Genomic DNA, 27,540 nt, shown 5'->3' with positions numbered 1-27,540 from the left:
TAATCATGATACTCGACATTTGCATTTTAAACCTTAATTCGAGCAATTATATGAAATAATTTTATAAAATCATCAGTAGGTACTCTACAATATAATTTATTGCCGACTAAGTGGTTGAGGGGAAGACGTGGGACTCCCTCAATTTGCACGGCTGAGGGTCCCTGTAAATCGATTTGATTAAAAAGCGAATGATTTCACCGATTACTAGGACAATAAAAGTATGACAATTATAAGGAATTCGTTGATTCTTATTCACTTCCGTTAACCGACGAAACTCTCTACTAGTACGAAATAAAAAGAAAATGTAATAAATAGAATTTCACACATGTAGAGAAACAAAACTTCACAGGTACTTCTGACGCAACACATACCCACATCACTTATAAGCAATAACACATTATTTTACTGAATCAACAAGGGCAAAGTTGTATAGACGTGAAATACAAACTATAGATTGAAATATGTAGCGCTTAAGGAAGTGTTCGTAATTTAAAAGATAGAAAAACTGTAATGTAGGACAAATCGAAAACAAATAGTGCTAAAAGAAACAAACATCGGTTGTATAATTATGTGTTTATAGTTGTTGGGATGCTATTATATGTTTTGGGTAGTGTTGAGGAGGTTTGTTCAAATGTACAATGATAAGTCATACGTGTTCCATAACGAAATAATATTATTGTATTTAAATAAATGGTTGTACAGGGTGACCCCAAAAAACAGAGGACTTTCAATTGTTTTTCTGGGCATTTTACAGTCAACGTAGAAAAAATGGCCAAAGACCCTAGTGTTTCGATGGGATGTTTTGGATATAATAAATTAGTTATGACCAAAGTTTCATTTCATTTAGATAAAACACTAAGAAACGGGGCCTAATTAGAGTTCGGGCCCATTTTATTGGAGCCCCCCTGTATAAGGATAAAGTCTGGTAAAGAACAATACGGAATAGTACGAACTGATAACGAGAAATACGCATTAAAAATTGTTATTTGGAGTTGGTGTGTTCCGAATGATATCAAAGGTGTCATTTGGGATTTGCTGCCGAGATAAGTCACTTCCCCTAACAACACTTAACTATTTTATGGAATATTGACAATTTATTTTCTATCGTGTCACTTTCTCCCAAGATAAAATATTCCACAGAATAGAATTGACAAGAGAGATCTACACACAGTAAATAAATGATACCTAGAAGTAGAAATGTCGACACAGCAACGAATTCAACAATTTGGAGAATAAGTGGCGCCAATGACTGATCTGTGGCAAGAATAATTGGAATGCGTTGTACCTAAAGCAGGATAGTATCAATTAGGATAACTATGCAATCTGTTTGCAATGTTTACAAATTTACCTTGCCTCGAAGGTCTACACCTATCCTAGACACTCTCCTGGTAGGTTGAATAGTTTTATGGTAAGTCTGAGAAGGCTGACGATACTTATTTTGTGTGTTTGATATTACTAGAAGAAATTATATATATATGTGTTATTAAACCTACCCACCTAATTCACCAATGTAGAAGTCACACAAAAGTAACTTATTAATTATCAAATCTTAAACGTTATTGATAGACATACGGATAGATACTTATCAAATAAAAAAATGTGGGTTGGACAAGCTTGTATTATCTAACAAGTTAGACTAATTGGGTTCCTTTACCATGTACCTCTCTACCTGTCCTTGAAAGACGAAAGAGTAAGAAACATTTTCGTTTCATGCGAGGATATCCAGTTAAATGTGAGGGCAATGCGAGATTAAAACAAACATTTAAATTAATTTGGTGAAGAAATATTTGTTCGGTTACTTATTGAAGTCAGAAAAAAGCACAGTATAGTATACTGACAAATAATACACTTAAGTATTGATAGTTGGAATCCAGTAGCGCAGCGGATAGTAGCGTTGAATCGTTACGGTTCCAGGTGAGCATTGTTTGAAGATAGCGGGTTCAATTATACCCAACGCCGGCCAGATTGTTTGATTGGGCAAAACATGGTGAGGCGAGAACAGGGAGTAATTGCTGATAATACAATTAAAAATACTCAGCATATCTATTCTCTAACCTGCCACGATAATTCACCTGACGAAGGCCAGAGGAAGAGTTGATCAAAACGTCGTAAAACAACAACAATAAATATAAGGGTAGCAGTCAGCAAATAAATAATTAACTACATACAATTAAGATTTAATAAAATGTTAAATAACCTGGCAACCACTAAAATACTGGAGGCCTATTCGTCAATCATCAAAACAAAATCGATTAATGAATAACAAAATAAATGCACATTATATTACATTAAGTAAATTTAAATAGTTTACTGACAAGTCGAAAAAAGCATGCTTTTTTTACTGATCAGGACGAAACCACTTCCGAGTAGCGAATAAAAAAAACTGAAGCATCACAAAATGCAAATAAGGATGCAAGATAACCAACTCTAGGATGATCTAATTTCTAGGAATCAAGTAAACAGAAATAAGAAAAATAATTCTTAGAAATGAACTTATTTTTGGTAGTGATGATTTTGTACATGCAACTAGAATGACTCATTTAGAAGATTGTGTACACCTGTCGTTTATAACCTAAGCAAACACAGGGGAAGATTTAATTATTTTTTTTTACTGGGATTATTATAATTTCTGTACAATGTCAACAAGAAGGAACAAATAGCTGAAATCGAGTGTCGACATGTTTCATAATACTCAACATAACAGAATTAGTTATGAAAACCACCTTTTCATACATGGTTTCTGACATTATTCAATAGGCAATATTTTAGTCTTTATATGTATATATATATATATATATATATATATATATATATATATATATACAGTGTAATAACGCCCAGTTTTATTTACCAAACAATCTATTTTCTTCTCTCTATCTCTCCCTATCCCCTCTCTCTTCATATATATATATATATATATATATATATATATATATATATATATATATATATATATATACATATATACATATATATATATACATATATACATATATATACATATATATATACATACATACATATATATATATATATATATATATATATAATCATATATATTATGAATCATTCGAAAGTTGGAGCAGCATATATTATAAACATCTTTTACGTTGTGGAACACATTTGAGATTTAATTGTTCAGGTATCGTATAACTGTGCGCTAAAGCATGTTAACGAGTCCCTGAAATATTAGCGAAGTTGACCAAGTTCCATAAAGAACAAACGGAGTCTTAATAAAGATTACTAAATCGATATTTTTTTTGGCAAAGGAAATAATCTTGCTTCTGTCATCTTACAATTATTATGCTGTAATAAAATTACATACTCGTCGCGAATTCTGTGTTTTGTTAGCGTGGTCTCTGGCTTTTTACGGTTCTTTTATCATATTATACATTTCGTTTAACATTTACTCGTAAGAACGAAGTAAAGCGTAATAATACAGGCGCATTATATAAGACATTATTGCTGAAATTGCTGGCTAGAAATTAGTAATTGCATATATTAACTACCTGTATATAATTCAGAATGTAACAAACACTATTTCCACAATATTTGGAGTAAAGTATTAATCGATTTGAGTAGGCAATATTCGTATTCTTTTAGGTCTTCATCGGCGTTATTATCTAACATATTATATACATTTTACGTGTTTTCTTCTGCATAACTGTAGATCAGCTTCATAAACCATATTAGTCTCATAATCGCTCTTCTAATGTTACTTTATTATAGCTGCCGTTTTTATGTACACGACCCTTGGATTTGAGTAGTCCATATGCATGTAACATAAGTCATGATTAGTTATTATTTGGAATATATTTGTAGAAAAACGGCTCCAAATTATTTCCGTCTACATAAAAAAATGGCGAGATGTTTTAATTGATATCGCTCAAAACAAGGCATTGGACAACGTGTGATGAGAAACTGTACTACCATTTCAGGGGCAAAGACTAAATAGTAAATCATATTTTAATATAGATCGATTCAAACTCAGCAAAGCGAAACATTAATTAAAAAAATATGATAATTAAAAGAAATATAAAGTGAAGCGTGAGTTACAAAGATGTTTAAAAATACGCCCCTGTTGAGTTCCTAATCTCTTTACTTAAATAAAATTTAATTTAAGAAAATATTATTATATCCTCTGGGAGATTAAATGCATATATCCAATTGTGTATCTGCGTAAAAAAGATAATTTTGTTCATTAAAATGTCTTCATATACACTGAAAAATAGCTGTCCACCATTTCCAGACGCGTTCCGTCTTTTAAATTGAGGATATTTCGAAATAATTTATTTTATTTTCATTATTTGTGGACTATTATCCTCATCATGTTGTTTATGACGTTTCGGACAATTATTCCTCTGGCCTTTGTCAGGTGGTTAACGTCGACGTGATAGGAATGTCGAATTTCCCAACTGGAGCAATTACTGCCTTCCGTAATTTTTGTCGTCCCACCACGGTTTGTCAAATAATCCTCTGACCGGTTTTGTGTGGGATTGGAACTGGTAGCTTCAGACAATGAAATGGAAGAACAAATATATAAAATGTGGATTCATAAGACCCAAAAATTCAACCTAGATTGCCCATTCGGGGCCCGCGGCGCAGTGGATAGAGATGCGAAATAGCCACGATTCCAGATTAGCATTGGTTGAAGGTAGCAGGTTCAATACTACCCTACTACTGTCAGAGGATTAGTTGGCCAAATCCCGTAAAGACGATGAGGACAACAACTACGGAAACCAGTAATTGCTGTGTATGCAGTTGGGAGATTCGACATCTTATCACGTCGTGTTTTACTACATGACGAAGGTCAGAAGTATAATTAACCGAAATGTCGTGAAACAACAACTAGAAGACGAGGATACTAGTCCGCAAATAATTAAAAACAAATAAAATAAATTATACAAATTACTCATCTCCAAAAGAATTCTAAATTAATTCAATTCGAAAATGATGCGAAAAAGATTTTTTTTTCTTTTATTAAAGAACTTAACCTATATGTGCTTCCCGGTTGCACTTGCTCAAACTACTGCATTTATATTTGCTCTCTATCGTCCCCACAACAGCGGAGTTACTATCTTTAAAAGCATATCTGAGAAAATTGGCCATGTCGTATCTGCTTATCCTTCAGCTAATATTCATGTCTGTGGAGACTTTAATGTTCACAATGTGGAATGGTTCACTCACTCAAACAAGACCGATGATGAGGGGATGTTCTGTCATGATTTCTCTATTGCTTATGACCTCACTCAGATTGTTCACGAATCCACCCTTGTGCCCGATACTGACGGCCAATATGCAAGTCTTCTAGACCTTTTTCTAACAACTTGCACTGAACTGTGTTCAGCTTCCGCTCTGTCTCAATTTGGACCATCCAACCACTCTATTGTATCAGTTAAGATAAAAATGAAATGTAATAAGTCGTCAAATGTACCTCTCTATCGTACAGTATATCGATACTCTATGGTCGACTAGGATAGCTTCCGTACATTTATATCATATCTACCTCTTCGTTCCATAGTTGAAAAGGATGTGTCCTCTATATTATCAGACCTGACGGAATGGTTAATTGTAGGTATGGATGGTTTCATACCCTAGAAACAATTCCAGCAAAAACCTAACGTGGCTCTCTCCAGAATTTGCTGCTGCCATGGCGCACAGAAATTACTTTTTCCAAGGTTATAGATGTACTGAGACTAAAGCCGCTTTCAGGACTGCCAGCAACCACTATACAAAAAGTACTAAAGAACGCAAGAGAGATGTATGCTCAGTCCGTCAAGTCCAAAGTAGCTGAGCAGCGGCTTGGTTCCAACCAGTTTTGGTAAATAGCAAACATGATCCTGAACAGAAGCGTGTGCTCTATCCCAACCATCATAAATAGACCCGAGGTTATCTCGTCAGCATCAGACGAAACCAAACTCTTTACTAAGAACTTTGCAGCTAATTCTACCCTTTGCAACCAAGGCCAACAACCTTTAATATTTCCTTCTGTATCAGAAAATACGCTATGTGATATAGATATATCTGTACGTGAGGTTGCCAAGCTAATCAAAAACCTTGATTTCAGTAAGGCAACCGGCCCTGACGGTATTCCAATTATAGTACGCAAAAGACTTCAACCAGAAGTAGAGCCCATCCTTACAAAACTGTTTAAATGTTGTCTTAAAGGGGAATTGCTTCCCATCACCCGGGAAAATCTCCTCAGTATGCATTGTATTTAAGAATTAAAATGATCGCTCATCTTACTCTAACTACAGGCTAATAAGTCTCCTGTGTGTCATGAGTAAGTTGCTGGAATCTGTGTTAAATAGAAAAGTAATCAACTATCTAAGCAAAAATAACCTTCATAGTGACAAGCAATATGGTTTCCGTTCTGCTAGATCTACAGCAGATGTGCTTACAATTATATCGCTTGACGGAGACTACCGTTCTAGGGCAATTCCTCTTGACATATCAAAGGCCTTTGATAGAGTATGGCATAAAGGTTTACTTCACAAAATCTCCAGCTAGGGTATAGCTGGAAATGTCTTCTAAATTATTAAATCATTTCTCTCTGATAGGTTCATGAGAGTAGTAGTTTATGGGCAGATATCAGAAGCTCTCGGTATTAATGCTGGAGTCCCTCAGGGATCAATCCTGGGCCCAACACTCTTTCTGGTCTACATTAATGATCTCCCAAATCACATTTTTACATCATTCGTAAACATTTACGCTGATGACACTACTATCTATGGTAGCACATCTAAGACCGTAAACTCTTATCTTGAGCAAGTGGTGCAATGTGGAAAGAGGTGGCTTGTTACTTTTAATGCATCTAAAACCAAGCTTTTATCTTTACATCATCAACGCTCTGATCGCCATCTGGCATCAATTGAAATGAATGGGTTTCGTCTTGGGAGGTCTCATGTTTTGTCAAGCTTCTGTGCTTGACTTTTACTCCTGATCTTAAATGGAACACATACATTAAATCCGTAGTAAAGGCCACTGTAAAAATGGTGGAATCCTTCTATCGATGCAATTCTCTATCTATATGAGAGCCAGGTACGTCCAAGGATGGAGTACTCTTGCCACATATGGACAGGAGCTGCTAGAAAGCATCTTGATAGAGTTCAAAATAGACTTCTTGATAGAGTTCAAAATAGACTTAGTAGCCTCGTAGGGGGTGTCCTTTTCTCTTCCCTGCAACCTCTATCTCACAGAAGAGATGTTGCGAGTTTGTTTCTGCTTTATCGTTATTTGCATGGCAAGTCCTCTGCTGAGCTCTAATTTATGGTCCGCCGTCGCCAAATTCACAAGAAACACCCGTCTAGCAGAAAACAATACCACTAACTTCCCCCACTCTTAATCTGTACCTAAACCTAAATGTAGATTCCATGAGCAAAGCTTTTTCTGAGAACTACACGCCTATGGAATTGTCTTCCGTTTTCCTGCTTTCCAGCTGACAACAATATGGTTGTCTACAAGTCTAACGTAAACAAGTTTCAATTAAGGAGAAAATGGGATCCTCTTCTTGCAATAATGAGAAATACGTCTTAGTAATCGTTATACCTATATGGACCCATTGGAATTTACGTACTAAGACTATAATATATAATAACTGGAAGCGTAACACTTATTTACTTCAGATACGCGAGAAAATCTAACACTACTAGATATTATGCGTGCAGATTGCTAAGCAATAAGTGTTGCATTCGCACTAAGACGAAGGTTGAGCGCGTTATTGTCTAATTAGCGGGGGGGGGGGTACCCAGCGTTGCCCGAGTGTTTGTAGGTGTGTGTATGAGTGGGGTAAGTAATAATCCTGAAACGATGTTAAAAAATTGGAAAAACCAAACCCCGCCCCCAAAAAAACAGCGAAAAAAACCGCCGTGTGTATAGGGGGGGAGTAAACTAAAGGATCAGCGAATAAAAAGATAGTTCTGGTCGTGATGCTGGATTGAACCCGGGAGCCTTGGCGCGGAGGTGAAACAAACTCCAACCACTAAACCCTGTAGGCCAAGCGTAAGAGGAATGGATTATAGTGTTAAAACAAGGCTTATAAAGCGTGTGAAAGAGGTTTGATTGACAGATATCCACTAAATGAGGTCATCGCGGGAGCGTTACGAGATGACGTAGCAGTATTTTTTTTTTTTACTTCACATTAGCGTTTATTAAATTACGTATTTCGTTTCCTGTCTAGACATTTCTCTTTATCTGTCTGTCTGTCTCTCTCTCTTTCTCTCTCTCTGTTTGCGTTTGTATATGTGTGTGTGTCTCTCTCTCTCTCTCACACTTCGTCTTTCTTACCCTAAAGACTGTTACTAAAAAAGGAAATGGCGTCTAGCTGGTTTTTTTTTTTGTAAAAACTTCGATCGTTAATATTTTATGTAAGCGTATTATTTTACTTCACATTTTTGGCTTGTCATTTTTCGTTTAACTATCGTATCTAACTATTTTTAATGTGCTAATAACTTTGGTAACCTTGTCATAGTCTAGAAGTTCATATTTTAGCTTGTGTGAGAATTATTTTCTTTTTACCGATAACAACATGTTTTTTTTTTTAAATTCAGACTCCATTAGAGCTGCTGACGTCAAGATAACGTGACATGACTCAGCGGGTGTTAAATACAAGTTGACCCAAAATAAACGGCCCCGTGTATACTTTTTGTAGAAGAGCTGGCGCCCGTATTTTTTATTTAAAAATATGTAATGTTTAACATTAAAATGTCACTTTTTGCCCCCCCCCCTGCAGAAAATCGATCAGTTGACGCACTTCTGATGGTCCTTTTGGGCTAATTTTTCGATATTTGTCGTCCGGAAGGTGGGGCGTTAATATGATACCAAGTGTGTGAATTTTTGTTCCGTCGGTCAAAAGTTTTTAGCGGACACACAAACATACATACATACATTCTCGCTTATATATATATATATATATATATATATATATATATATATATATATATATATCATTACGCTTGACATTTGAAAGATGTTCGACAGAATTTGGCACCATGGTTATCAACATTAAATTCGAGATTATTGTATTACTGGTAAATTTATTGATATTATTAGGTATTTTCGTTCATGTCCATGCTTGCGATTAACTTTGGGTTGTGTATCTGCTTTTTTTCTATCCATGCAAGTAATCCACAAAGCTCTATGCAAGGTCCATCAGTGTTTCTACATATTTAACTGACATTAAATTGAATATTTTTCATAAAATTTACATTTATGCTGTTGACTCCATCCTCTATTCTAGTATTGCTTACATTCAATCTTCCTTGGATCAGTTAAAGTATGCAGCAGATCTTAAAGTTGATGTGAGTTCTATATATACCGCCAATGCGCGCCACAGTTTTAACCCTAGCTGTATGCAACACGATGTAACTGTAATTTAATTAAATATTAATATCCTAACATGTTGTAACATTTAAAAGAGAAAGATTAAAAGAAATTGCTAATATTTTGAAAAAAAATGTATAAGCCTATAAATATAACAAAAATATCCATGATTTAAAAATCTAGCAAAAATCAAATAATCGTCATATTTTCCTGAAATTTTCGATATGTGTTGATTATTTATTGACCTAAAATAATAAAAATAAATTTCCTGGAATATATGAAGGGGAATGTTTTTAGGAGTTCTGACTCACCCTCTATATTTCGTGTTACGAAAACTAAATAAAATAAATGTAGGTCGATAAAAATGTCAACATTTTTAAAGCTGAAAAAATCAAATGATTAAGGAATAGTTATATATATATATATATATATATATATTTATTTATTTATCTGTGTATGTGTGTGCCTGTGTATGTGTATTAAACATACCGTTATTTATTTCACTTAGCTTAATGTTGTAAATAACATTAGACATGAAAATGAAGTAAAAACAATAAACACTTGTTCTTAATACTTGTTTTTCTTGGTAATACAATTACAAAAAAAGAACAATTCTAAAAAACAATTATTAAAAAAAAATTTAAATGATATTAAATGCAAATTTTACGCGATATGAAGTTGAAAGAAATATTTTTTTATGACAGGTTTCCAATATAAAAAAATATATACGCATATAAGAGAATATATGACTCTTGAGGTTATAAAAATTTCAAATATAAAATCGACTTCAAAAATTCGTTTTAATTTATTTGTTTTAAATCATAGAGGGTGATCTTCATTTTCTGACGCTCCCCCCCCCAAATGCATGGAGGCCTGTAAGCAACATTATCTTTATATACATAAGTGTCAACAGAAGACGTTAAAATTAATTCCATTTTATTAACTCTAGTATGTGTAGTTCATTAAAAAAAATCTATTTGTTGTATAATATACATATGAAAATCCGATAGCAAAAACGTTACTTCTATTAACACTTCAAGCGCCAATGCCCATCCATAGAAATTGAGTAAAAAAAATAGTACACACACAAAATGATGGCATTGCTGTTATTGTGTAAAACGCTTACGTTTTACACACAGCTTTGGTGGTGCCTAGAGTCCTATCATGGTTTGAATTAACAGATAGCTTGTTTCGTAATGATTTGGTTATTATGCTCGAATCGTAGACGTTTCCCTTTTCTTCTTGAGCTTCTTTCGGGTGGTTCTGCTCACGATGAAAAATCGACTTTAAACCTCATTGGTCTTTCAATTTCATCAAATATATCTTGGAGTTCATATATTAAATCCATTGCACTTTCCGTTTCTCGTAAAATCGGACCTCTCTATCGCTCTAAACATTTTCTCATACCCAATGCTATTCTCTAACTCTACAAACCTACTGCCAGACCATGTATGGTGTTCTTATGTTATATCTGGGCGGATGAATGTCTGTGTCATTTGATAGTTTTGTAAAATTGCATAAACATATCTTGAATATGATTGGTTCCACTCGTTCACTTTCAGTGCAGCCTCTCGCACAGATGTGATGTTGCTAGTTTTCTATAAATATTACTATGATACGCGTTCTTCAGAATTGTGTGATGTATCCTATGTTTCTTCTGTTTTAGCTCGTTTAACTCGTTGGTCTAGTAGTATCCATGAATTGGCTTTTTTTATATTCTCATAGTGATACAGCTTCTTATTCCAGTAGCTTCTTTCCTAACACTGCCAGTTCCTGGAACTCTCTATCCGCTCACAGTTTTCTTTCTGCCTACAACCTTGTTCATCTCTAACCTCGATCGATAGGCAATTCTGTATTTTCAATAGTCGTCTTTCGTTCTTTTTAGCTCTATACGTCAAGCGGCTTCATACCTTGTATTATGTGATTTCTATACAAATTTTACTAAATTGAACATAAACAAATGGATATAATGTTAGTAATACTAATTGTACACCATTACAGATGTTTTAACAATTGATAAGAATTAAACCGAGTTTAATTATTGGCTGTAAAAACGTAATGCAAACCTAGATGTTCAAATAATTTTACTGTCCTCCGTATGAGCGAGACAAATGCAATTTTGGCGTTGTTTATTTTTTATATATAATATTTAACAACGAAATTTCAGTTGAACATATGCGATTGATGAAATGTAAGCTGGTTTCAATTTGGCGCTGGCTTTGCTGAAAGAGTCGGCTTTTTTTGTTGTGAAAGACGCAATTATTATTGGTTCTGGGAAGATGACCTTTGCCCTTGTATGAATGGCTTTGTCAAAGCTGAAGCCGCGGTGAAGTGAATTAAAAGGAACGCCATTGACGCTGTTATGGAAGAAAAATAGGTTATGAGTTTTGCAAATGAAAAAAAGGAAACTCTCAAAAGCCTAGTGAAATGTCAGCGAACTAGATTTCAGTATTATACTACCCCTCCTTCTTCCCCACTCTCTCTTCTCCCTCTCTCTATCTCTTCTTTTTTTTCTTCCTCCCGAACTCTCTGCTGCTATCAATCGACTTTTCCACACTAGCTTAGAGGATGCGTGATTGTACTTAATACATACGATTTCCATTTAAACACTAGCTAATATACCCGTTTACACTGGATATCTCAAATTCATCTGCATTTGGACCCACTTGATGAAAAAAAAAATGGATTTATTTTTAAAATGTGTAATATAAATACGTATTGTGTTAAAACTAAACATATAAATTACAAACAATATTCATCACGCCAATACTCCTTTGTTTTCAAGCGCGGCATTAGCAGTGTCAAAAAAAACGCCATTACAAATGCGTGATAAAAAATTGATTAATTCGACCTCCTATCTTTCGAAGCTTATAACAAATTTAAAAATGTAATTCAAACCCTTTTTTTTTTCAATTAAAGGAGCACAGATTAAATTTAAAATACTAACAGGTTTAATAGCAAATTATACATTTTTTTTAATTTGTTTTCTTTAAAAAAGATTTAAAGAAAATCAACGAATTTTAACTAAATTCGATAAAATATATGTATATATAAATTCAAAAAAAACACTTACCCATAAAAAATACTATTCAATGGGTACTTCCATTCTTCATTGTTAAGAATTTATCCATATTCATATTTTATATGCCATGCCCTTTTTAAATAAAATATTTTTTAAGCGAGTATAAAAAATATCGTGAATTCAGCTCATCACAAATGGAAAAAAAGGAGATAATAGTCTCGCTTTCTTAGAGTTATTAACTATGGTGGGCTGTAAGCGACAGGATTAATGTCTCTTTCTATTGCTGGCTGTAAGCAAAAGTTAGTAAGTATGGGCTACCGTAGGTGAAAAATAGTCCCATTTCAGTTATCAGGTTTGACCAATAAAAAAAAAACAGTTGAGGGACTTTTGATTTTTTTTCTCTTAAAGAAATGCGTGAGTTTTGGATTTAATATATTATATGTCTTCTTTATGGATTGAGTTGTTCTTTTGAATATCTAAAAAAAATTGAATGAAACAGAAATAACTGTCGTAATTAAACGAAACTTTCTGTGCAATATAACAAGAATATAAGGTTTTACTTAAAAAAAAGAATTAACCTGGTTTAAAAAAGTTTTAAACTTTGGACTTTACTGGCAAATTCGAAATAACTGCTCCTTTTTTTGAATTAGCTTATTTTATTTATTGATCTTTTATCTGCAATTTGTGATATATAAATTTGAGGTGAAACAATTAATCATTTTCATTTTTATAGACATTTGCAAATGGGGGCTGAATTTTAAAACCCTTGTCTAGAATATTATAGTCGGTTTATTGGAACGAGGATAAAATTTTACATTGAACCTGAAAATATCGTGAAAATTCACCCAATAGAAAAATTTTGATAGATTTTTAAAGTGAAAAAATTGAAAAAAATTTAACTCGCAAAATTCAATTGATTTCATTACGTAAACAAAATGGCTGCAGCAACAGGCGCAGGCACTTTGTAAACACTGTTTTTTTTAAATTAAAAATAATATTTCTATTATTTTTTAAACGACTTTAATAGTTTATTTTGAAAGTATATTCTTTAAAAAGAGAAATTACGAGTTTGTTTGTTTTTTAATATTTTATTCTCAGTTTTAGGTTAGGAGTATCAGAAATTCACCCCAAATACTGACACACCTAGCGCGGCGTAAGGTGTCGTACCTTTTTTGATACTACACATCATCTTTTCTGAACTCGATCAGCAACTAATGACGCATTCTACATTGAGACATTTTTATTATTGTCCCAGTTCAAATTGCCTATTTTATGGAGTTGGGGTTTACCCACATAAGTGCAAACCCTTCCCTGGTAAGGAGACAAGTAACTAGATGCACACATACTCATTTATATCGACAGAAGGCGCTCGAGAAACTGATGTTACATGCGGGTCTGATAAATCGCATGAACCTGTTTGCATTGAAACTAATAAAACTACAATAATACAACAAAGAATTGTCATAACATTAAAACCTAATTTCTAAGAAACATTATTATTATTATTATTATTATTATTATTATTATTATTATTATTATTATTATTATTATTATTCAATATGGGTTTTCACACAAGCAACCATCTAATATTTTTCTTTAAGAACACGTTATAGTGTTCGCTAGTGTAGGAGTGCCAAGTCTACTTTGAATTTTAGTATTCTTAACCTCTTTCTGTAAGATCTGCAAATAAATTTGCGTATTCGCAATAGGCATGTACCTTTGATTTATAACTGGCAATAACCATTGGTCTTCACTGAAGTTTGAGTAGCAATAAAACTTCCCTAGGTACCAGTCGTCTTCGGCCTCATCCATTGGAAGTCTAGTTAGTGCTTTGTTTCCTCGGTATGTCCATCGTTCTTAAGCATGTACGACTATTTGGTGTTGTGCCAGTTGATGCAGACACTTTTGTGCGGAGGTAACTTACAGTTTCAGTTTTCAGATTCTATGTGGAGCATCTTGTGTTTCATTTTGAGTTGCAGTTTCTATATGTTTTGTTAGCACATGTAGCTCCTGTTTTTTTTTTATTTATTACATTTTCACCCCAAACAAGGCACATTGCCACTTTGATGTAGGGGGCTATTATCAGGGACATAAGCTACAGGAGAACTATGTAGGGAGTTGGGAAGCAAGATGTATATTCACATTACACTTGAACTTCTGCATGTCAGTACATTTGGGGAAGAAACTACTGGGGTAGAAAGCTTTCTTAGATCCAGGTAGCTCTACTGTGTAGGAGTGGGAGTAACTCCTAGTCGGGTTTGTCGGGGACATTTATGTCGACTGGATACACGTGCTTGTAGTTCGTCAGAGCATTCACATTTTAAATACTTGTAGAATTGGCAGAGGGATGAAACATTTCGTCACGATGGGGCAGATGAATAATAAAGGTCCAAGGATAGATCCCTAAGGTACTCCTGCATTTATATCATATTGTTTCGATGTACGACCGTCCAGGACAACCTGGATTTTTCTCTTACTTAAGAAGGATTTAATTGTTTAATATTCGTCCAGTGATACCTATGATTTGATTTTCCAGAGAAGACCAGCGTGACATACCCGGTCCAAAGCCTTAGATATATCCTCTTCTTTGTCCAGTGCATGGTATGAACCTTAAGAGATTACAGTATAAATATCTGCCGTAGAATGGGCTTGACTAAACCCATATTCTTGGTCAGTAAGAACTTTAGCTTCTGTAAGGTGAGGGGCATGAGCTTCGTTAATTATAGACTCAAATATTTTGGCGAAAGGTGGGAGGGGCTAATTGGGCGATAATTTAATTGATCAGATCTTTCGCCAAAATTCTTGAAAAATGGTACCACAGAAGCAGTTTGCCAGCAGTCAGGAAAGCAAGATTCGTTAAGGCATTTGATGCATAGTTTGCTGAGGACTGAAGCTACCTCGGCGGAGCATTTTTTAATAGTATAGCCGGGGTGAGATTGGGTGCACATGCTTTTGAAGTGTCAAAGTTTTTTTTATGATATCAAGCACCTGAGAAGGGGTGATTATCAGATCATCTAGTGTGGTGTCTGTTCTGAAGGGAAAGTCAGGGAGGGGTCGGTTTGCAAAGCCCAATGCTGAGTTTGAGGAAAACCGACTGGCAAGCTAGTAAGCTTCCTCGGTTGCCGTTCGAACAACCTCATAATTGTTGGATAGTTGGAGAATTGCTGATTGTCCATTATTTACTACACTGTTGTAGATTTTCCAAATGTAATGGATTCCTAATTTTTGTATTTCAGTGCGTTTTCTGGTGGTTTCAATAAATTCTCTCTTAGCTGTCGCTATTTTTTTCTTACAATTACTCGTGTCTTCTATAAACTTATGTCTGTTTGAACTGTAGTAATGTCGGTTAAATCTATGGTATGCTCTGTTTAAGAAATTGCAGCTGCACTAGTAGAAGTGAATCATTGGAGAGAGTGGGGCTTGATATAGAATTTCCGCGTTGGACATTGCCGATTAGACCCAATCAGTGGTCTCGTTTTCGTATTATTCAGCTGGAAGAGAAAATATATTTCCCTATGGAGCATCTCTGATGGTTTCATAGTCAGCCTTTTAGAATATCTCGTTGTTTTCAGCAATGACTCTTTAGTTTTGTGTATTAGCCTCCGAATTCCAGAGTTTTCCTTAATATTTAGCCGATTTAATTAATGTTGTTCGTTGTATGTTTTCAGCCATCCCTCTAATTCCAATCACTCTCATTCTTTAAAAGTTTCTCGTGGTTGTTTCTAGTGCGTCTACTTTTATTGGTGTTATCTTGCCTTATTTCTTCTTCCATATCCCCTTCAGTTTCCTGGCCCCTTTCGTGTACTTACTCCGCTTTTCAGTCTTCTTTGTATTCACATTGTGGTCCGCTGGAAGGTAAACGTCTATGTTCTAGCAGAACATTTGCTCATTGTTAACATCCGGTCTTTTGGCTTTGGTAAGTTTATCTGTTTGTACATCCATGACCCATTGAATTTTATGATTTTCGTTTTCGTGTACTGCTTCGATTCGTGCTGTACAATTTCTATGGGTGTTCAACATGTTGTTGGTGGACTACCTTTTACCACTTGATCGTGTCTCTTATATTTTGAGCTATTTGCTTTATTGGGTAATTCTGTGGCTTTGTTTCCTTGTCCACGGTGTTTTTATTTTGCTATTGTCTTGTGTCTTGTCCGTCTTTGCTCTGATATTGTTGGTTCCCGTCGCGTTATTTTGGTCGGCTATTATTAGTAATTCATTTATATGTTTGGGTTTCCTTTTCGTAGCCATGTCAAAATATTTTTGTTACTCTCATTTTTATTGATCCATATTTCGCATCCGTGTAGCCGTTTCTCTTCCCATTTTGTATTCTTGTCCTATCATTTGCCTCTCTGTTTTCTGACTTGTTCATTTCCCAGTGCATCTCGCTGTGATAATTATGTTTTCTATGTTCTGCATATGTAATATTCCCATTCTTTTTTGTGTCATTTCAATAGTCTTCTATACACGTAAGTCTTCTTCCTCCTTTCCAGGTCGAGTCGGTCGGTATCATCCCCTGGTTGTAGTGAATTGTGCATAGTCATGAATTTTTTGATCTTCTGGCCGAGATGTCTCAGTTCTTTCTTATTCCATTCTATAAACGGTCAGAGCATATAACTAATGACACTGCCAATGTGATTATACCGGTTATTAGGTTTCTACTATACAGATTAGTTTCGAAGAGTTTTCTCCTTCGTCTAAGATATTCTTTCTTATTTTTCTTCCATTTCTGTTGCTTCGATAATGTCTGATTCTCTAACTGTAAAATATTTGTATGTGGCATGTTAATCTAGTGCCTTCACCTATACTTGGTTGGGTAATTCACCACCTTCCGTTTCTTTCAGTTTTCCTCTTCTCATAACCAGCAGTGCATATTATTCCATACCGTTTCATTTGGATATCCTGGCTTACGATACGTGTTGCATTTATAAGCGCTATCAGTTCCGTTTTTTGCTTTTGCTAAAAGTTTAAGGTCGCCCATATACATTTTGTTGATTACCTTTTCATCTGTATCAATAAACTTTATTCCGCTTGGTATGTGTTTACCATAAAACTAAGGAGGATCATGATTATGATAAACAATACTAATTATATTTTATCCACTTGGAAGATACATCTAGATACCATCTTGTCTTTAAAACTCAGTTATGTATTGCCCATCAACTATCAATTCACGCCAATGTTCGCGTTGCATTTTTACTCAGAGTAATAACATTGCCTGATATCTTGCATATTATTAAGCATTCTATTATCCATGTTTATGTGATTTTTGTAGCCTATCCTTGCCATTGCTATATCCTTTTTTTCTACTTTTTACTTGCTTCAGGATCCATTGACCTACGCATATTATATCAATTAGATCATCTTCCTTTATTCCTTTTTGCCACGATTTATTTTCCCCAGGAAGTACTCTATGATTATTAAAGCAGTTGTTAATGCATTATTTCAGTGTTGCCGTTAGTATTTTACACATGGTAGGTAATCACGTTATATGCTTTTAGTTACTGGGAGCGGTTCTCTTTCCTATGTCTTTTAGTACCAGTGTGGTTCTCCCTTTGGTCATCCATTCTTGTTCTTCTGTTTCGTGGATACGTCTTTCTTAGGTTTTGAATTAGCCTTTACTATAATGTTGTGATTTTTTCAAACAGTATGTGCGTATTCCTTTGTGACATGATGCTCTCCTGTTTGTCATTTTTCGTAGAGTTATCTTCAAGGTTTTTTTCACTGATTTAATTCTCTGTCCTTTCTTCGATTTTCTATAACTCCTCTTTCATATATCTTAGCCATTCGGTATTTCTATTGTGGTCTTATCGCTATTCACTTCTTTATTTATTAGTTTTCTTCACCGTTTGTCCATGACATGCATAGCATTGGTCAGTGTCATCCCTCTCATTCAATGCATTGTTCATAATCATTTATTTTCCAGATCTTTGGGCTAGATTACTCAGTACGTTTTTCCCAGTTTATAAAGAATCCAAAATATCTTACAATGGAATGTTGCCCATGTGTATTCATTTTATGATTTCTCTCTTTCTCACTCTATCTCCTTCTCTTTCTCTCTATGTATACGTGTGTAAGTTTTAAGATTTCTTGTTCTCATGTTTTTTTGCTTATATTCTTGTTTTATCATTATTGTTTGTAGCTGTAATAGCAGAGGTAGTATTCCGTTAGACTTCTGAAGTCAATTACGAGTAATGTCTATTACATGTCTCCCTTGAGTCTGAGTAAGAAATCTCCACGCATATTCACGTACGCTTCTTTTCTTTACACACACACACACACACATATATATATATATATATATATATATATATATATAATAAATACAATTAAATTTACCAAAATGATCCAAGATGGTAAAATTAAAGTATATTATAAATATTAAAGAATTAATATTTATAAAATTATCTCAGCCAGATGTAAAAGCTCGATAAAACCAAATAGGAAATAGAGCTTATAATAGGACTATCCATTTATCTAGTGTTTCCTTTTCAGATTAAATATGTGTTTAACTCATTTCAAAGTGTTTTAACATATTTTATTAACTGTTTGCTAATATTATATATATATATATATATATATATATATTAACATAATTTGTGCTCTATCACTAGTCATTACCAGTAATTTACCGGTGAATAGGTTTGTACTAGGTTTAGAAGGAAATAATTATGTTAAAAGATGAGTAAGTCGCGTTTATTTCTATTTAGAGTTAGCTTATTGTATAAACTGATACTCAAATAACGTTAATGTTAATGTCACAATATATTTGAATAGAGGGCCATTTTTTATTCGAACCTTCAATGAGTTATCTCTTTGTGAAAGTCGGTGTTGTGTTTCGTCGATGAGTATAAAAAAGATGCAAATAGTTAAGATCGGTAAATTCTGATTTTTAATAGATCCCTGTCAATCAGAAGTGTTCATTTTTACATTATAACATTGCATTTTCTCTTTTATTTCCAACCTGCACGTGTGAACAAATCACATACATGATTTATACACGTGTAAATCCAGATACATAACGATCCACATGAATAAATGAGCACGGATAAATCGGTAAAGCACACAAAAGTGCTGATAGTTTTCTTATAACACATAACCTTTTAAAAAATGTTTATGTAATAACTGTTTTAATAAGCCCATATTTACTTACCTCCCGACAAGAGTAAAGCTTAACAGTGTGCCGTTTCTTATGTAACATATATCCAGCAACCTAAAAAGATGGACACTAAATGGAGCTTAGCAATTTGCCTTAGTTAAGTAGATTTGTCACTGGCCAATAACAGAAAATATAAAATATAGTATTAGAATAGGTACTCAACTTTCATCCTAACCAAAATGCCATTGAATAATTTAAGTTTTTGTTTTAATTCCTATTTTTATTTTAGTTTTTACATAAAATTGTCCATGGGGAAACTTATAAAACTTAATTATAATGGTTTGGTGTCACTTGCAAGCAGATATCGGATTCAGGGTCCATGGAAATACTCGGTGTTTTGAAGTAAGTTTCTTATGAATTGTTACGTTGTTGCTCTATAATAAAGGGGTGAGGGTTTGATTATCTTATCTGTTTAATGTCGTTGAGTGTCTGATCGTCTAGTGATGCTGTTAAGTGGGCATACGTGTGTGACTTGTCATGCATCTTTTAAACATACCGTCTGCCAGTTTGTTGGTCCATTTGGAAACTCTCGTCTGGGAGGGAGACTTGATTCCTGTGTTTGGGGACGAAGAATTATTTCACCCAAGACAAGAAATTGGTTATATAATGTTTTATTCACCTTCCAAATGTTTTGCAGAAAGGAATGGAAAGTGAATTTGGCCTGTGGTTTCTTCTCTAGGTCTTATTTCTACCACGCCAGCGTTCGTCCCCCTAGCGAAGGGGAGGAGACAACGGCGAAACCGTCCGTTCGGTTCTAAGTCCAAATCAAATCTCATCGATTCAGCTAACCTGATCACATGACTCACACGCAATCAAATCAGCTGATCTTTTACTTCCGGTCAACGTGTCTACACTATAATTCCACTCCCCCTCTCTCTCTCTCTCTCTTTCTCTCTCTCTATCCATTCTCTAACAGAATAATCACACATGAAAACATTATATAAGAAATGCCTTAATATTTGTACGACTAAATAATAATATGCCTTGTTTTTCTTGTCACAGTTATACTCGTCATGTAACTAAAGCAAGTACTAAGTGATATAAAAATGCCAATTGTTATCTGAAAGGTGAAACTTTATATTTTGGAATTTTACTTCCTCACTCATCAATCCTTATTATTTTAAAGAATATAGCTGATTTGATTATGCCATTTTCCCCTCCAAGAATTTGCAAGTTTGTACGAAGTTAGATGATATGTCAAAAGGCCGTATTGAAGGAAGAATGCATTTTCTCAGTAAAATATTTTATATATATCGTCATATTTACTGCGTAGCATTTGATGTCCACTTAAGTTTTCTACACACATTCCTTGTCTCTATCACCTACATAAACGCACACAAATAGAAATATCGAATGGACATGTGCCAGGTTCGACTCGTCTAGTAAACAGTTATTTTAGGTTATGCCAACATTTGAATACTTTAGGAACTGAACGGCTAATTTGAAATGAATAGCTTTGATCATGTCTGATACAAAGGGTGTTATGTGCTGTAGATAATAATAAAAGTTGTAATACGATGAAAATCTCGTCGGGAGAGAGCGAAATGCTAATAGGCGACTTTCCCCACATCTAGTTCTGTATATTCATCTTTCGCCTACTCCACAGAAAACGTGTATCGATTTATAATAACACTAAATTAAAATTATTATCATTTTTATTGTGCTGTTGTTGTTTTGCTGCTGTTGTTATTATTATTGTTATGGTAATTAATAGTATTAGTAATTTTGAGAATTTATTAGTAACTAATATCTACCTATATGTTTCATTTTTATTTTGTTGCACGTTAGCTTCGTTTCAGTTGTACTTATGAACTAGTTTTCGTTCTTTAATTTATCATTCACACAGACTTCTCTATCTAACAGTTTTTTCTTCTTCGTTTCCTCTCTATAGTGTCGATCAATGCCATCACTTCGGTTCATTAATATTCAATAATTATTTTAAATAATAAAAAAGATATCGTCGCTTTTTCTTTAAACTGACGCATGGATCGTTTGGACACATTGAAAACCTATTTTTTTTAGATTTGAGATGAGGATTAATAAATTTTGCTATTTGTATTATTTAAACTACTGTGCTTATCTTGAATGTTATTTCTAGAACGCATCGATTGATATAGCCTCCAAACTTTTTGATGTGTATTTTTTCAACCTCAGCAATCTTTCTGTCAACCCCTGGAATCTGTATGGAATTTCGAAAAAAAAAACTATTTTTTGTCAACGTTTGTTGCATGTTCTCGTTTCATTAGCCATGACCTGATAAAAATGTAAAGTGCTTTGTAATCGCATTTTATTATCATACGTACTAAGGTTCAACATATCCAACCCTCTGAATATTGCCACTTACTGACCTGTAAACACCTATAAAAAAGCCTTATTACTGCAAAGACGAAATACTAAGTAAAATTCAGTACAAAGTGTTACTCTTCTTGAGGTTTATAATTAAATGAGTTCGACGATTATAAAAGTACAATTGCGAAATACTCATGGTTGCTGTAATAAAGCATGCTTTCACAGTGGATTATATTAAGAAATCCCTTACAGATTTCTGAGTCCGAAAAAAGAAATATCCCGAGCTGTATGTATGCATTAATTTTGGGGAAAGTATATTTACATTTTTAAAGCCTATGTATATTACAATAGTTGAACAATCAATATTATCATAAAAATCCTTCACTGACATTATCAGAATAATAAGAGAATGCACTTATATCTGCGTGAACAATTGGACACTATTCTAAAAATAGTCAATATAAAGGAACATATCTACAATGAAAGGTAATTCATCTTTATTTGTATAATATTTAATTATTATCTAATATCGAATTTCTGACTCAGGATTGTGTTCTGAATCTTCCAGCCATCTTGTATTTTTTTGTTTTCAAGTAAATCGAATTTTTATTGATAAAAATGAAACAACAACAAACTGACAGTTTTTATTGACAAAATCGGCTCTCACGACTACATAATATAGAATAAGAGATGATAACCCAGTCAGAGGCTGATTAGTATCGATCTTTGTTACGTAAGGTCAACAAATCCGGTCAGTTATCAGTTCATTTATTAAATTCAACGAACTTATAGATAATATGGTCGGGAAAAATCGCTAAATGTAGGATCGATTTTCATTGATACTTATAATTTTAATTCGTAAGATGTAGAACTTTTTGTGGAGAACAAATACAAAAAACAAGGCAACAACGAGGCTTTTCAAATACAATAACCAAAAAGGCATTTCTTTCTTACTTCATGTGCCTTACTTCAGGAATAATATCCATGAATAGAGCTGTTTTGCAAAGAATTTCCGTTTATGAAACATCTAACCGTCTTACTATTTCCTGAATACTCGATCGTATTTATCTTTAAATTAAATGCATACACGTATTTGGAGTGACAATCCTTATAGGTAATCAAACGTTTTTCATTATCTTCGATTAGTTTTTAGCCTTTATAATTGAGAAATATATATAGAACAACAACAAGAACATATAGTCTTAGCATAGGCACATTCAATCCACATCTGTACCACTAAAAATGTTATTAACTTAAATATGAAAGATCAGAGTATATATCATTTGAAACAATCGTTATTACCCAACAAAAATGCTATTTAAAAATTATATGACATATCAATAAATAATTTTTCAAACAAACTAACGAAAATGGAATTTAAAATGTGAATGTTACAGACTAAAAAAAACTTATTTCAATTAAACGTCGCAAATAAAGGTCAATACTATTTAAAACATACATTTGACATACCAAATATCGTATTTTAAATAAGCGCTATAAACCAAGAAATATAATATTTAAAAAAATATATGAGGGAAAAGAAATGCCGACCGATACTCGTAACTACTCTGGGGTAGCTTAGTATATCAAGTTAAACGTTACTGATTAAATAAAATGTTATTTTCAAAAACCTTCAAATCAAAGAAATATTTTTAGACAAACAGAGCCGCTTATAAAGTAGTTTGTATATAGACACGTAGTTTAAACTAAAAATTGGCAGACCAAAATAAATATCGGTTCAAACTTTTACGTGACAAATTACAGAAGTTACCAACAAATGTGCGTATTTATTGTGATAGGATTATTGAGTATTTGTTGATACAGGATATGATTTACCCACGTGCAAAATAAACTGTTATTTTAAACTTAAGTGTGCCACACCAAATGCCACAGTTAACACTATTCTGACAGAACGACTAATGACTTGGCACATCATTTATAAAAGCGCATCTTAAAAGTCTATTTCAAATTTAAACCTGGCGAATAAGATAAAATGTGCTTATAAATGTAATTGCGACAAATTGACTAAGCAAATTTAAACGACAGACAAATACGTATAAATCCTCACAGATGATCATTTAATAGAATATCTCGTAGAAATCGGACGTATCTAAAGAAAAAGTTGCGTTTAGCTTCACAATTTAAAACATGAAAAAAATGAGGGAGGATGTCTCTGACAAAGATTCTCGAATCATTACAAAAAAAAACGAATACTACTGGAATACGTGAATGTGTCATAACGCCTATGCGCGTGAAACTAGCCAGACAATGAAGACAAAGGCAGAACCATTGAGTAAGAGACATTAAACGGTGTGATTACGATGTATTAGCCGGAACTGACTACTAATTTGGTTGTAAATCCTTCGGACGACGCGCGTTAATCTCATGAGAGGCATTAATAGTGGTTTGATCTACCGGGTGGAACGATTGAAGAACGATGCTTTATAAGCGTTTCATGTTGAGATGAAAACACAAAACAGTACTTAATCTAAGAACGTTCTGTGCACATAAACATATACAGTGCCACACATAGTACGATATATTCAGTTCTATAGTAAAGATCAATGTATGTATATATATATATATATACATATACATACATATATACATACATTATATATATATATATATATATATATATAATGGATATATCGATGTAATTAAAATCCCTTAAACTTCTTCTTATGTTTATCAGAAAATGCAACATAACAAGTACAGCGCAATTATAGCATGTTTGTAGTGTTGCTTATAAAAGGGTCCTTAAATTAAAAGTAAGACAATGAGTATTGTGAAAAACATTGTTACCTGAAGACGTTACTTATTTAAAGTCGTCACAGTTGAGACATGTATTGATATGTGTTGCCAATAATATTTGCATAAATGAATATACACATTATATATATATATATATATATATATATATATATATATATATATATATATATGACTTAACATGTCTGTTTGTCTGTCTTTCTTCATTTTTTACAAACTGTACCTTCTTCGAGACGCGGTTCAAGTACATGCATTTTTGTGGTTTGTTTTTATGGATATTTAGCTGGAAACATTTTTGTTGAGTGTTAAAATTTGCAAAATAATCAGAATTTGCTAATCGTGAGTTGACTCTAACTGCACTTATACGGATACGCAAATCGTTATACATTTTATATCGACTAACGATGGCCAACTGAAAACATGACAGCCTTCTCTGCTATTGTTTTGCTTTCAGTTTCGGTTGTGATTTAAGCTAATGGCACCAAAGTATTCTTGTTTTATTTTTAAAATCAGGACTATATATTGGAGAACATACCATATAAAATGATAAACAGAGAATTGTTTCTATAATCATATATATGACATCTTTTAATAGATTTACGATTTTCTCACCACAACCACACAGGATGAAATGTACACAATCATGTGCTTTATCAGTTTCTTTTTTTTTAACTCAGAAAACAGCCATTCACATCCTTCACTGCAAGACATTTTCAAAGGACTTTTCACGCGTGGATTTAACAATAGCAGCTTCTAGTTTACATTTTCCTCCCTCCCCACTTCTATTATTTATACAAACAGTAGTTTACATTCTATGACCAGAATCATGAAATGCAGTTTCAGAAATGATAAAACGAACAGATCTTTTAGTCCCGCTATCTATACATTTTGCTAACTAGTTTTCCTTCTTCCGAGGAGACGAATCCTTTCATTCTTGTAAACTTCGCGGTATAAGGACTATCACCTCTATATGTGTTTTCTCTTCCGAGTAATAAGTATGTTTTAAACTCTTGCAACAGTATTTCCCAGCATAATTTATTAAATCTATAGTCTTATATATCCATATAATATATATATATATATATATATATGAATAATATATATATTATATATATTATATATATATTATATATATATTATATATATACACACACATATATATATATATGTATATACTCGGGTTTTTTTATATTCAAAAGTAATGGACTAATGAATTCAACGAGGTTGTTAGATAGTGCTCAAAAAGAAGAGCTGATAATACTTGTTTATTGTTATATAAACATGCTCACATCCCGCTGCTACAAATAGCCACTTGTTTCAATCAATATTTATATATTTATCTAATAAAAACGCGAAAACTTTAAACTTATATCATTTAGCACAAAGGGCCTAATTAATTGTAGACGTATGTTTGAACTGCGTTGATATTACTAGTGGACGTATGTGAGTTGATAAATATGTTGGCTGGATACATTCGCTGTCTTTTTTGACATGTTCATTTCTGACGCTTGGATTGTATCTTCTGTTTGTATTTGTAATGATATGTTTCATTACTGAATTGTATAACTGTTCATAAATTGGTTGACACGCAGATCTTTTTCTTTTTCTTTTTCTATATACTGTCAAATTCTTACTTTCTCTCTTTCTCTCTTTAACTAGATCTCATCCTTCTTTCCTTTCCTTTCCTTTCCTTTCCCTTCTAGTCCTTATTCTCTTTATAATAACCATTTATATCTTTTTTCTTTTCTTCTCCATATTATATATATATATATACATATATATATATTTTTCTCTCTATTTTCTTTCTCTATTTATTTCTCTATTCCTTTTTTTTCTCTTCTCAATCACTCTCTCTCCATTGTAATCTTTTAACTTTATTTAAATTGCCCCTCCCTCTTTACATTTTATAATTAAAGTTCTGTGTTTTAAGTTTTTTAACTCCAACTTTTAAAGAGTTCCTACCTAAAATAAAAATCCATTATTCATTGAACTTTTGAATAGTCAAGTCGCTGCCTGATGATATCTGTTGTTTGATTGAAACAAGTGGCTATTTGTAGCAGCGGGATGTGAGCATGTTTATATTACAATAAACAAGTATATATATATATATATATATATATATATATATATATATATATATATATATATATATAATTGCATAGAGACGCTATGTTGTCTGGGATTAAATGGGAAGCAACATTTTATCACTGATACTTTTGTTGTCATCGAGGAAATTACCCATTTTCTAAAATCAAATCGAATTGCCTGTTCTAGTTTAGCACCCACTGCGATGTACCGGAAAACGCCTCACATACCGCTTCCCTGTAAACAATATATTAGAGTTCATATTACACGGTTAAAATCTACTGTTCATTTTATAAAACAATCTTTAACTAAAGGCATCGCTTAACATTTCAAATGCGAAAGCCAAGTCTCATTGTTCAGTTGTTCTCTAAACAAAACATTCATTTCTAATACGCCCTCCGTCCTATCTAAGAACCACCTCTTGATTTTTTTAAATTGTTTTTACATAATAATTTGGAATTAAAATTAAACGCACAAAAGTAATGTATCGTGATTCAATCGTGCTCTAAAATTAAGCATTCTATTTGGACGCGCGTCAGTTGATTTTATCGCTTCATGCTCTCTGCTTGTGTGGTGATAAGACTTTTAATGCACTCTTGATGTAAGGTTGTATAAAAGTGTTAACCTTCGTCAAAATCGGTCTTCCGCCTTTTAACTAGATGTTTCGATAATCGATTACAGACATTTATCGGATCCATTTCAGAACAAAAACTTCATATTAACACTGACAGATACATGAAATACCTTCGGTAATCACGAGTGCAGGACGTTCGATCATCACGGGTCGATAGACTTGAACCGGCAACGAAGCACTCTTTGACTCCATTAGTAAGGACAAAATTCGATCAGCCACCGTTAACCGCGAGAAATAGTGTTGAAATTTAAACAGTTATTG

Source organism: Euprymna scolopes, chromosome 13 (assembly GCF_053919585.1).
Source record: "Euprymna scolopes isolate OS-2025 chromosome 13, ASM5391958v1, whole genome shotgun sequence".
NCBI classification, from domain to species: Eukaryota; Metazoa; Mollusca; class Cephalopoda; order Sepiida; family Sepiolidae; genus Euprymna; species Euprymna scolopes.
This window is presented reverse-complemented; position numbering follows the sequence as displayed.